A 13,877-nucleotide genomic window follows, 5' to 3' on the forward strand; every position below is an offset into this window, starting at 1 on the left:
CATGGCTACAAGAGTAACACTACCGTTGCTCTTACAGTTAAGGTGACATTGGGAATAAGAGGCAGTGATAGCACTCTTTCATTCATCTGATCGAAGTATTTGTTCATTGCGTCCCCGGGTGGGCTTGAACCACCAACTTTTCCGTTAACAGCCAAACGCGCTAATCAATTCCGGCACGGGGACACGAAACATACTGAAGTTTTCCTATTTACAAGTTGGCTCATTTACTTTCATTTATTTTTAATAGCACATCTGACTATGCAGGTAAACGTAGTTTCAAGACTAAAACTACCGTTGCTTTTACAATTATCGTGACATTAGGAATCATAAGCAGTGGTAGCTCTATCTGTAACATCTGATCGAAGTATTTGTTCATTGCGTCCCCGGGTGGGCTTGAACCACCAACCTTTCAGTTAACAGCCGAACGCGCTAACCAATTGCGCCACGGAGACATGAAACTTACTGAAGGTTCCCTATTTACAAGTTGGCTCATTTACTTTCATTTATTTCTAATAGCACATCTGATGATGCCAGTAAACATGGCTACAAGACTAACACTACCGTTGCTCTTACAGTTAACGTGACATTAGGAATAAGAGGCAGTGATAGCACTCTATCATTCATCTGATCGAAGTATTTGTTCATTGCGTCCCCGGGTGGGCTTGAACCACCAACTTTTCCGTTAACAGCCAAACGCGCTAATCAATTCCGGCACGGGGACACGAAACATACTGAAGTTTTCCTATTTACAAGTTGGCTCATTTACTTTCATTTATTTTTAATAGCACATCTGACTATGCAGGTAAACGTAGTTTCAAGACTAAAACTACCGTTGCTTTTACAATTATCGTGACACTAGGAATCATAAGCAGGGGTAGCATTATCTGTTTCATCTGTTCGAAGTGTTTGTTCATTGCGTCCCCGGGTGGGCTTGAACCACCAACCTTTCGGTTAACAGCCGAACGCGCTAACCAATTGCGCCACGGAGACATGAAACTTACTGAAGGTTCCCTATTTACAAGTTTGCTCATTTACTTTCATTTATTTTTAATAGCACATCTGATGATAGCAGTAGACATGGCTACAAGTGTCACACTACCGTTGCTCTTACAGTTAACGTGACATTAGGAATAAGAGGCAGTGATAGCACTCTCTGATTCTTCTGATGGACATATTTGTTCATCGCTTCCCCGGGTGGGCTTCAACCACCAACCTTTCCGTTAACAGCCGAAAACGCTAACCAATTGCGGCACGGAGACACAAAAGATACTGAAGTATCCCTATTTACTAGTTAGCTAATTCAATTTCAATGTTTTTAACACCACATCTGACTATGTAGGTAAACGTAGTTTCAAGACTAAAACTACCGTTGCTTTTACAATTATCGTGACATTAGGAATCAGAAGCAGTGGTAGGACTATCTGTTTCATCTGATCGAAGTATTTGTTCATTGCGTCCCCGGGTGGGCTTGAACCACCAACCAATCGGTTAACAGCCGAACGCGCTAACCAATTGTGCCACGGAGACATGCAAATTACTGAAGTTTCCCTATTTACAAGTTGGCTCATTTACTTTCGTTTACTTCTAATAGCACATCTGATGATGCCAGTAAACATGGCTACAAGAGTAACACTACCGTTGCTCTGACAGTTAACGTGACATTAGGAATAAGAGGCAGTGATAGCGCTCTCTGATTCTTCTGATGGACATATTTGTTCATTGATTCCCCGGGTGGGCTTGAACCACCAACCTTTCCGTTAACAGCCGAACGCGCTAACCAATTGCGGCACGGAGACACGAAACATACTGAAGTATCCCTATTTAGTAGTTAGCTAATTCAATTTCAATGTTTTTAACACCACATCTGACTATGTAGGTAAACGTAGTTTCAACACTAAAACTACCGTTGCTTTTACAATTATCGTGACATTAGGAATCATAAGCAGTGGTAGCTCTATCCGTTTCATCTGATCGAAGTATTTGTTCATTGCGTCCCCGGGTAGGCTTGAACCACCAACCTTTCGGTTAACAGCCGAACGCGCTAACCAATTGCGCCACGGAGACATGAAACTTACTGAAGGTTCCCTATTTACAAGTGGTCTCATTTACTTTCATTTATTTTTAATAGCACATCTGTTGATGCCAGTAAACATGGCTACAAGAATAACACTACCGTTGCTCTTACAGTTAACGTGACATTAGGAATAAGAGGGAGTGATAGCACTCTTTGATTCATCTGATCGAAGTATTTGTTCATTGCGTCCCCGGATGGGCTTGAACCACCAACTTTTCCGTTAACAGCCAAACGCGCTAACCAATTCCGGCACGGAGACACGAAACATACTGAAGTTTTCCTATTTACAAGTTGGCTCATTTACTTTCATTTATTTTTAATAGCACATCTGATGATGCGAGTAAACATGGCTACAAGAATAACACTACCGTTGCTCTTACAGTTAACATGACATTAGGAATAAGAGGCAGTGATAGCACTCTCTGATCCTTCTGTTGGACATGTTTGTTCATCGCTTCCCCGGGTGGGCTTGAACCACCAACCTTTCCGTTAACAGCCAAACGCGCTAACCAATTGCAGTACGGAGACACGAAACATACTGAAGTATCCCTATTTACTAGTTAGCTAATTCAATTTCAATGTTTTTAACACAACATCTGACTATGCAGGTAAACGTAGTTTCAAGACTAAAATTACCGTTGCTTTTACAATTATCGTGACATTAGGAATCATAAGTAGTGGTAGCTCTATCTGTTTCATCTGTTCGAAGTATTTGTTCATTGCGTCCCCGGGTGGGCTGGAACCACCAACCTTTCGGTTAACAGCCGAACGCGCTAACCAATTGCGCCACGGAGACACGAAACATGCTGAAGTTTTCCTATTTACAAGTTGGCTCATTTACTTTCATTTATTTTTAATAGCACATCTGATGATGCCAGCAAACATGGCTACAAGAGTAACACTACCGTTGCTCTTACAGTTAAGGTGACATTGGGAATAAGAGGCAGTGATAGCACTCTTTCATTCATCTGATCGAAGTATTTGTTCATTGCGTCCCCGGGTGGGCTTGAACCACCAACTTTTCCGTTAACAGCCAAACGCGCTAATCAATTCCGGCACGGGGACACGAAACATACTGAAGTTTTCCTATTTACAAGTTGGCTCATTTACTTTCATTTATTTTTAATAGCACATCTGACTATGCAGGTAAACGTAGTTTCAAGACTAAAACTACCGTTGCTTTTACAATTATCGTGACATTAGGAATCATAAGCAGTGGTAGCTCTATCTGTAACATCTGATCGAAGTATTTGTTCATTGCGTCCCCGGGTGGGCTTGAACCACCAACCTTTCAGTTAACAGCCGAACGCGCTAACCAATTGCGCCACGGAGACATGAAACTTACTGAAGGTTCCCTATTTACAAGTTGGCTCATTTACTTTCATTTATTTCTAATAGCACATCTGATGATGCCAGTAAACATGGCTACAAGACTAACACTACCGTTGCTCTTACAGTTAACGTGACATTAGGAATAAGAGGCAGTGATAGCACTCTTTCATTCATCTGATCGAAGTATTTGTTCATTGCGTCCCCGGGTGGGCTTGAACCACCAACTTTTCCGTTAACAGCCAAACGCGCTAATCAATTCCGGCACGGGGACACGAAACATACTGAAGTTTTCCTATTTACAAGTTGGCTCATTTACTTTCATTTATTTTTAATAGCACATCTGACTATGCAGGTAAACGTAGTTTCAAGACTAAAACTACCGTTGCTTTTACAATTATCGTGACACTAGGAATCATAAGCAGGGGTAGCATTATCTGTTTCATCTGTTCGAAGTGTTTGTTCATTGCGTCCCCGGGTGGGCTTGAACCACCAACCTTTCGGTTAACAGCCGAACGCGCTAACCAATTGCGCCACGGAGACATGAAACTTACTGAAGGTTCCCTATTTACAAGTTTGCTCATTTACTTTCATTTATTTTTAATAGCACATCTGATGATGGCAGTAGACATGGCTACAAGTGTCACACTACCGTTGCTCTTACAGTTAACGTGACATTAGGAATAAGAGGCAGTGATAGCACTCTCTGATTCTTCTGATGGACATATTTGTTCATCGCTTCCCCGGGTGGGCTTCAACCACCAACCTTTCCGTTAACAGCCGAAAACGCTAACCAATTGCGGCACGGAGACACAAAAGATACTGAAGTATCCCTATTTACTAGTTAGCTAATTCAATTTCAATGTTTTTAACACCACATCTGACTATGTAGGTAAACGTAGTTTCAAGACTAAAACTACCGTTGCTTTTACAATTATCGTGACATTAGGAATCAGAAGCAGTGGTAGGACTATCTGTTTCATCTGATCGAAGTATTTGTTCATTGCGTCCCCGGGTGGGCTTGAACCACCAACCAATCGGTTAACAGCCGAACGCGCTAACCAATTGTGCCACGGAGACATGCAAAGTACTGAAGTTTCCTTATTTACAAGTTGGCTCCTTTACTTTCGTTTACTTCTAATAGCACATCTGATGATGCCAGTAAACATGGCTACAAGAGTAACACTACCGTTGCTCTGACAGTTAACGTGACATTAGGAATAAGAGGCAGTGATAGCGCTCTCTGATTCTTCTGATGGACATATTTGTTCATTGATTCCCCGGGTGGGCTTGAACCACCAACCTTTCCGTTAACAGCCGAACGCGCTAACCAATTGCGGCACGGAGACACGAAACATACTGAAGTATCCCTATTTAGTAGTTAGCTAATTCAATTTCAATGTTTTTAACACCACATCTGACTATGTAGGTAAACGTAGTTTCAAGACTAAAACTACCGTTGCTTTTACAATTATCGTGACATTAGGAATCAGAAGCAGTGGTAGGACTATCTGTTTCATCTGATCGAAGTATTTGTTCATTGCGTCCCCGGGTGGGCTTGAACCACCAACCTTTCGGTTAACAGCCGAACGCGCTAACCAATTGCGCCACGAGGACATGAAACTTACTGAATTTCCCTATTTAACATTTGGCTCATTTACTTTCATTTATTTCTAATAGCACATCTGATGATGCCAGTAAACATGGCTACAAGAGTAACACTACCGTTACTCTTACAGTTAACGTGACATTAGGAATAAGAGGCAGTGATAGCACTCTCTGATTCTTCTGATGGACATATTTGTTCATCGCTTCCCCGGGTGGGCTTGAACCACCAACCTTTCGGTTAACAGCCGAACGCGCTAATCAAATGGGCCACGGAGACATGAAACATACTGAAGTTTCCCTATTTACTAGTTGGCTAATTCACTTTCAAGGTTTTTTTAATAGCACATCTATCGATGCCAGTTAACATAGCTGAAAGATTAACACTATCGTTCCTATTACAGTTAACGTGACATTAGGAATCAGAAGCAGTGGTAGCACTATCTGATTCATCTGATCGAAATATTTGTTCATCGCGTCCCCTATTTTTTCTTGAACCACCAACCTTTCGGTTAACAGCCGAAAGTGCTAACCAATTGCGCCACGATGACATGAAACATACTGAAGCCTCCCTATTTACAAGTTGCCTAATTCACTTTCAACGTTTTTTAATACCAAATCTGACGATGCCAGAAAAAAACATAGCTGCAAGACTAACACCACTGTTTCTCTTACATTTAACGTGACATTGCGAATCACAAGCATTGGTAGCACTATCTGATTCATGTTGATCGAAGTATTTGTTCATCCCGACCCCGAGTGGGCCTGAACCACCAACCTTTCGGTTAAAAGCCGAACACCCTTACCAATTACGCAACTGAGACATGAAATATACTTAAGTCTCCTTATTAACAAGTTGGCAATTTACTTTTAATGTTTTTTAATAGCACATCTAACGATGCCAGTTAAATAGCTGCAAGAATAACACTACCGTTGCTCTTACATTCAACGTGACATTAGGAATCGGAAGCAGTGGTAGCACTATCTGATTTAACTGATCAAAATATTTTTTCATAGGGTTCTCGGATGGTTTGAAGCACCAAGCTCTCGGTTGACAGCCGAACGCCCTAACCAATGGCGCCCCGGGGACATAAAGTATCCCTATTTACTAGTTAGCTAATTCAATTTCAATGTTTTTAATAGCACATCTGACGATGCCGGGAAACCTAGTTTCAAGACTAAAACTACCATTGCACATACATTTTTCGTTACATTACGAATCAGAAGCAGTGGTAGCAAAATTTTGTTCATGTGGGAAAATATCCTTTCATCGCGTCCCCGGGTGGGTTTGAACCACCAACCAATGGCGCCACGAAGACATGAAACATACTAAAGTCTTCCTATTTACAAGTTCGCTCATTTACTTTCAATGCTTTTTAATAGCACATCTGACGATGCAAGACTAACACTACTGTTGCTCTTACATTTAACGTGACATTAGGAATCAGAGGCAGTGGTAGCACTATCTGATTCATGTGATCAAAGTATTTGTTCATCGCGTATCCGTGTTGGTTTGAACCACCAAGCTTTCGCTAACCAATTGCGCCAGGGAGACATGGAACTTACCCAAAGTATCCCTATTCACTACCATCATGTTCATAATAGTTTTGGAAAAACCACTCTCCCCCTCTCCCCACTCTTCAGTGTTGGTTGGAGGTCTTTTCCAGAGTCACTGACAGTATTTTGGGGCACAAATTAACACAAAATCAGCACGGACTGTAGGGAGAGAGGGGGCAAACTCTGAAAAAAGCCTCAAAAGCCGTTTTTCCAATAATTTATGAACATGATTGTAGGCGCAAATTTTGATCAAGCACAAATAGCAGAGCAAAAAAATAACAGCCAGAGGGACAACAAAGTTTGGTTCTTTGTTGTCCTATTATTGAAAGCATGGATTTGTATCTCAAGTGCAAAAAATGCAACAAGAAGATCAAACTTAAACCAGGAACAGGCATTCTCTCTTGTGATAACTGTCATCAAGAGTACTTGGTAAAGTATTAACAATATAATGAAAACAGTAACCAATCAATTTTTACCTTTGATTTCAAAACAGAAACTATGGCAGTAACTGCATCAGCATTTGGTAAAACAATCATGGAATATTTTGGTGAAAATGTCCTCTCCTGCAGGGAGAACCACAATTGAAAGCGAGGATACTCGCACTACAAAAAGTGGATTTTACAATTACAAAATCGAATATGATAATAACAAAAATAGCAAACCATGACAAAGATGACGAACAAAAAGCATTTGTTAAAGAGGAACACTGTTTTATGACACTTCAGTCCTCATTCTTTTGTTGCGATGTTTTCGATACTCTTTTGTTTTAGTTGAAACTGCATATAATGTAAACAAATACTAGATTCAATTCAAACTATCAAAGTTTGATTAGAAGCTTCATGTTTCATCTTCCCACTATTTTATATTTCGGCCATTGATGCATTTACAGGTGTGGTTTTTATGATTTTTACGACGCATGTGACATTTTCTTTGTCAATTTCTATTCCTGTAAACGCGTGAATTTATTTTTACGACCTATGTAATTATATGTATTATCATTTTCCACTTGAAGCAGATGTATGTATTTTGATATTTTTTCACCTCTCAACGACAAAATAACGCTCGATCATGATAGCTCGACTATATCTGTGCTAAACAGTATGCGTGTGTAAAGTAGAAGATATACTTGGATTTCTTTATAGTATTGCATTTTAATATATGGTTTATAAGATGAAGTTTGTTCATTTTTATGGCTTTGTTTTGTAAATAATTATGAAACGAAATACCATTCAAGTTTTGTAACCAAAAAACTTCATGTATATATCCATCTTAGGGAAGAAATTTAATCGGTATTTCATTAGGCGAATGACACCAAAACCCAACAAGAAACAAATATGCAAACCAATTCTATATGGGGATTTTCACGAAGCGAATTGAACGGCGAATTGTATCTGAGCATGCGCAGTTTTGTTTGTTATGATTGTGCATCGAAACATTCCATTCGCTGAAAATTAGAAACAGTCCCTACTTTTTCGCGGCTAAAGGTTTCACTGCTAGTTTTAGACCAATCAAAACGCGGTTAACCAATGTAAACAATGAATTCGGCGTCTAATTTATTTTGTCGTGAAAATTAAAAAGCGAATTCGCCGTTCAATTTGCTTCGTGAAAATCCCCCTTATGAGTTACCTTGAATCCTACCTGTAAACCTACTCACAGACCCTGCGTTCCTCTGAGTCTACTTCGTCTTGTTAAATTTTCCGTACTACATACCGCAAGTCTGGTATGCGGCTTTTTGCTTTGCACTCCCTCATTGTTGTCATCCCCAGTCCCTATTTGAAGCGCGATTCGTACGAAATTTTGCTACCAGACTTGGTAGACCATGAGAACGCAGCGAAATGATTTACGGGTGGCAGGCTACGCTCGACATGCATAAGTCTACAAATCAGAACTCTCTCACTTAGGAAGTACATCAGTCACTGCCAGTCTTTTGCGTAAGTGCTGTTGAGTATCGCTGCTTTTCCGTGGTGACCATCAAGGGAACGTCCAAACGGCTACTCTATTACGGAATCGATGCGGTCGCACCGGTGTGTCACCGTACTAGTTTGATTGCAAAAATTGTTAACAGCATTTTTGTAGCTGACCTATTAGCTACCTCCAGCTAAACTTTTATGGGGGAAAACAGTGCCCAACAACAGAATAAAAATAGGTATATATTTTTCTTGCATAAAGCAATCACTTGATACATGAAAGTTCAGCATATGTTTTATGAAAAACTCACAAACATTTATTTTTGAAGTTTAACCATGAGCATAATACCTGTGTCTGTTGCTTTTTTAGAAAAATGTATTGGACTTCTAAGCATGAGGTAATGTTTTTACGAGAAGTTTTGGTCGCTGATTTGTTTTCAAAAAAAGATAGATCAAGAAAACGAGAATTTATCTTGAAGAAATTGCGGCTAATTTAAACAAAAGTAAAATGTTATGGTTTAGAGTAGATCAGAGAGCCCTAAGAGATAAATTGAAAAAATTATTACAATCTTTTGTATGGAAGACAAACCAAGAAGACAAAGGTAGTGGACTTGAAATTGAACCACTGTCAGAGACCGATGAACTTTTGCAAGAAATATACGAACGTAAAAATGAGGCTGAACGTTACACATATCAGAGAGTGCAGGAAAGACAGGCTGAAGATATGCGGAAATTGTCTACTGAGAGATTATCTGAAAGAAGAAAAAGAAAACAAGAAGGAGATTCTTAAGATAAAACCCATAAGAAACGCTCTTCTGTTGGTGATACTATTGCATATTTACGTGAGAAGTCTGAAAAAGACTTCCAAATGAGAAAAGACGAATTAGAATTACGAAAGGAGGAGAAACTTTAATATTCCAATCTAATGCAATAATCAATTTACTTTTAAAGCTGGCAGATAAACTTTCTAAACCTGCAAATTATGTACATACACTAAAAAGGAAAAAAATGTTATATTATGTTGTTACATTATGTTATATTTTGTTATATATCTTGTTATATATGTCTTTTATATCTGTATTTTGTGATTATATAAAATATTGTTCCAACAAAGGTGAATCAAGGTTATAAAACTGTGAGATTTGATTTCTATACAAAAACCCATGTGCATTTGTTGGAAGAGCACTGACTGTGTTCATTTTTCCTACACTACTCAGGCCACTCATACTTTTGTTAAAGTCTTTTTATTTTTGATTCAAATTTTCTCCAGCATAGGGACTGAGCAGGTGTCCTCTAAGAGGATAGGCAGGATTGCCATATATACAGAGTATTTCTCCATAACAACCATGTGGGAACTGTTGAAACACAAACCTGACATTGCAAAAAGGGCACATTCATGCTTCTTTCCCTCCACTGGACCATAAAAATTAGCAACCAATCTGTTAGAATTACTGACAGCTGATATTTCAAAGCATGATGCCTTTTGTGTCCATTGTATAACATTCTTTGTGCAACTTTGGTCGACAAAAGGCTCTCACAGCTCCATCTATTAACCCCCCAAACGTTGTCAAGTGCAGCACCCGAAATGCAAATAACATCAAAAATCCTGGTGTTAACCAGGGTTGGTTTATGTTTTGCAGTAAATGTGTCCAGTTGCTATCTATGAAATCGATTGTTTGGTTAAAAATCATGTTTAGCTGCGGTACAGCTCTACCAAATCGAGCAATAATATCGAAGTATCTACAGGGGTAGGCTAGTCTACTCAAAACCACACACAGTGCTTCAAACTAATCAACTTTTAGGTTATTATAAAAGTAGCATTATATTTCATTTGGCATATCAAGAGCACGGACAAGTCGTAAAATGTCATTCTTTATAAATTTGAACTCAGCAACCACATCATCGTCGCATATTTCGTTGAAGTCAAACTTGTTATAACATGTGTAGTCGAAATCAGAGTTCTTAGATGTATTTAAGTCATTGACTAAACAAAACTCTTTATCAGTTAATAAATTTTCTGAATAACAATATAGCAAAGTTTTTCTAGCTTCCCTGAAGTGCGGCATACTTTCCGTACATACTAAAAGTAGGAACCAAGAGTAACAAGAAGCCCTGCGGCTTGAAGATTTCCGTCAATAGCCTGAAAGATATTGAAATTTGAAGTGGACCTTGAAAACGGAGAATTATGGGTTAAACAAATCACTGAGTATCCCAATTCTCAATTATTATTGTAACTAACCTGCAATGTTAAAATACAATATATTAAATAAAAAATAAAACAAAATTTTTACATAGCTATATGAAGTATTCTAAAATAACAGTTAAAACTTTAACTGGATATTTTTAAAACTAATCAGGAAATTCTGGAAATTTCAGAATACAGATCTTGTTATGTATAAACTTCGAATGTAATAACTTTTGAACGGGAAACATTTAAATGAAGGAAGTAGTTCATTGTTAATTAATTCAGCAATAAATACATATCAGCATTTAAATATTTCAGTATTTAGGCCTTTAGAATTTACTTTCCTGTTGAAGATTTGTTTAAATGCTGATGGTGTATGGTTTGATAACTGCTGATCTGAATAAGAAAGTACGTTTTAAGAATGAGAAACAAGAATACAATCTTGCCAAAACTGAAATGTCATTAGGTTGTTTAATAATTGCCTCTTTAACCTCTCCTTGCCTCTTTGATTTGAAAAGGGAATTTATTAAAAAGATACAAATCAATGCCATATGATGCACAAGGTATATTATATATATAAATATATGTATATAAATTTAATCAAGCTGGGTTTTGATATTTTTGTTAAACAAGTAACATATTAAGCAGGCGATCCATGATTGTGAAACCTGTGGACAATACAGGATTTATTTTGTCGAAATCGATTTATTGGATAAAACAAATTTAATTGTTCGTTATCCTTTTTTGATTAGAATTCTCAAATTTGAATTTCTTTTCGGAAAGTCTGATTAGTTGCATTTTTCTGAAATTACTTCTGAAACTTGAATTCAACAAGTTGAAACAAAAAAGGGTAAACGCACAATAAACTTGCGGATTTGATAAATCGATGATCCTTTTCGTGAGATTTTTTCTAAGAAATCTTAGAATGTGATACTTGGATGAGTTCAAGAAAGATTTTCAAGAAAATTAGGCACTCAAGGAGAACTGATAGTTAGCCAGTAACAGAATAGTTAGCCGTTTTCAATGGCACCGTAGCTTAGTGGTTATAACTCTGGCACTTTGTGCGGGAATGGGGTTCGATTCCTCTTGGCAGCAATTCAATATGGGCGAGTGAGCGCTGTGATAGCCCTAGGTTAACCCACCATGTGAGGGAAATAGGGGAGATGGCACACTGTGTGGGCTGTTGGATGTTGCAGGGAGTTGTCTGGTAGAGCGCGGACCATAATTAAAACTGCGTAGCTCAAAATGAGCATTAAATACTCTAGGACTCTCCAACAGTTAGCTGTTAAGAACACAAGGAAGCTTTTAACCTGCGTAGCGTGTAATTATACTATGCGTAGCGTGTAATTATCCTGCATCGGCTAAATATATATAATGTTACAGGTTAATCATCAGTTCACCCTGACTGTTCGGTGCAGCAACAATAAACTTTTGTCATGTTTCGACAACTTTTCTGCAAAAAATATAAAAAAAATCATGTGTGAATATACCTTTTTATCTGACAGAAGTAGCCACACAAAGTGTTGTTTGAAAGTTTTTTTAGCACCCCTTTTCCCCATAAGAACAGGAGTCGCGTGAGTCGGGTGTCCAGTTATGGAAAAATTAGGCAAAGCAGGACAAAGATTTTTTGTTGCTGGCTCTTTAAGAAAATAGGAACTCTAATCAAAGCACTATTTTGTGTAGCTATCTAGCTATCAGGCTCTTTACGATGTTATTATACGATAGTGAGTATATAAGTAATTTCACGACTATTAAAAGGGGTATGTCAGCATTAAAAATTGAGATAGCTAGCTAGCCAGCACACCTTTCTCACTTAATATAAAATAATTCTTACCTGATAAAATACACGATATAAAAAAATGTGCTTAGCTCCTTAGCTACATCAATGAAACTACTACGACCAAACCATCAGAGACCAGCAAGTGGCAAGGGGGCGACCAACAAAATGTAAGCACTTTTAGTCATGGCCGTACACAAAATAGATTAAAACAAGATAGCTGTACAGCTATGAAGCTGTGGAACCAATGTTAAAACGGAGCTGAGTTATTTTTGTTACTCTAGAATACACAAAGCCATTTCTAATCATCGACGTATCGCAAGCCAATAAAAAACTTCTCACAAACGCAAGACCGAAATATAATGAAATAAAGTTGTACCAGTAAAAGTATGTTTTAATAAAACAAAATCCCTGCATAGGAGCTAGTTTATGTCAATAAAGTATATGCAGCACCAAGAAAACATTAAGCATGGAAGATAAGAAATTCATTAAAGCAACACAAAGGCTAGCATTGCAATTTAGGTTGACCACATAGTCCAGTTAAACCATTTCGCACAACCAGTGTGGAGTGCTTCCAGTAAAACACAGAGGTCTGCTATAGCAAAAACTGTCAGACGACATATTTTATTTCACTTAATCTGTTTCCCTATAAAGGTTGCAAAACTAATGGTAAACAGTTAAACAAGGTTAAGCAGTCAATACAATAAACCACACTGCCCATCAGGATACAGGCATATGTGTTACACATCCAATGGGAAGCCCTTTTAGAAATGCTGTTTCAAAAAAAAATCACCCATGTAACTTCAGATCAAATAAAATAATAAACAGGCTGTCGTATACCATGCCAATTAATTCGTATACCATGCCAATTAATTTGTCGTATACCATGCCAATTAATCACCTCTCACAGACAAGATTGAATATATATACTGTCCACCCTGTTTTTTTTATAAGAAACCAGTTTTGGCTACTGAGGCTCAAGTTTCTTATTTTTTTCTGATTTTGAGGATAAAAGTTTCTTAACAGTTCTTAATTTTGACAACATGGAAGTAGATGAGGTTACCAACGATGGAAACATTTTTGACCTATTTCTTTACAGTTCAAATGATTTTGTTTGTACATAAGTGATATATACTAGTGCTGTGTTAGTAGTATGAGTATTGCTCTCTGATAATTCATATCGTTTTTGGAAATGAAGGGTTGTTTCTTTCTTAATATATAGTTCTAGTTTTGTCTGTTATTTGACCAAATAAAAAAGTGCTAAGAGCTCACTGTAATAATTTCTGTAATAGTTCATGGTCTGGAGGAGCTTGAGGTACTGAGCCAAGCTAAGTTTCTTAATATTTTAAAATTTTGAGCCTCGGGTTTTTTTAAACGTGTTTCTTATAACAAAAAAAGTGTGTATCACAAAAACAGGCTGTATTTGAGCTTACATTGAAAATA

General features: G+C 38.0%; 7 non-coding genes across 7 annotated transcripts; all 7 read right to left on the minus strand.

Annotated features, from left to right (window-relative positions):
• Positions 1-378: 378 nt before the first annotated feature.
• On the minus strand, positions 379-452 carry Trnan-guu (transfer RNA asparagine (anticodon GUU)). Its single transcript has one exon. It is a non-coding gene; the product is annotated as a tRNA-Asn (tRNA).
• A 464-nt stretch (positions 453-916) lies between these two features.
• Positions 917-990, minus strand: Trnan-guu (transfer RNA asparagine (anticodon GUU)). Its single transcript has one exon. It is a non-coding gene; the product is annotated as a tRNA-Asn (tRNA).
• A 1,000-nt stretch (positions 991-1,990) lies between these two features.
• Trnan-guu (transfer RNA asparagine (anticodon GUU)) lies at positions 1,991-2,064 on the minus strand. The gene has a single exon. It is a non-coding gene; the product is annotated as a tRNA-Asn (tRNA).
• A 732-nt stretch (positions 2,065-2,796) lies between these two features.
• On the minus strand, positions 2,797-2,870 carry Trnan-guu (transfer RNA asparagine (anticodon GUU)). Its single transcript has one exon. It is a non-coding gene; the product is annotated as a tRNA-Asn (tRNA).
• A 464-nt stretch (positions 2,871-3,334) lies between these two features.
• Positions 3,335-3,408, minus strand: Trnan-guu (transfer RNA asparagine (anticodon GUU)). Its single transcript has one exon. It is a non-coding gene; the product is annotated as a tRNA-Asn (tRNA).
• Positions 3,409-3,872: 464 nt separating this feature from the next.
• Positions 3,873-3,946, minus strand: Trnan-guu (transfer RNA asparagine (anticodon GUU)). The gene has a single exon. It is a non-coding gene; the product is annotated as a tRNA-Asn (tRNA).
• A 1,000-nt stretch (positions 3,947-4,946) lies between these two features.
• Positions 4,947-5,020, minus strand: Trnan-guu (transfer RNA asparagine (anticodon GUU)). The gene has a single exon. It is a non-coding gene; the product is annotated as a tRNA-Asn (tRNA).
• Between the last annotated feature and the right edge of the window lie 8,857 nt (positions 5,021-13,877).

The sequence above is a fragment of the Hydractinia symbiolongicarpus genome, chromosome 11 (assembly GCF_029227915.1).
Source record: "Hydractinia symbiolongicarpus strain clone_291-10 chromosome 11, HSymV2.1, whole genome shotgun sequence".
Taxonomy (NCBI): Eukaryota; Metazoa; Cnidaria; class Hydrozoa; order Anthoathecata; family Hydractiniidae; genus Hydractinia; species Hydractinia symbiolongicarpus.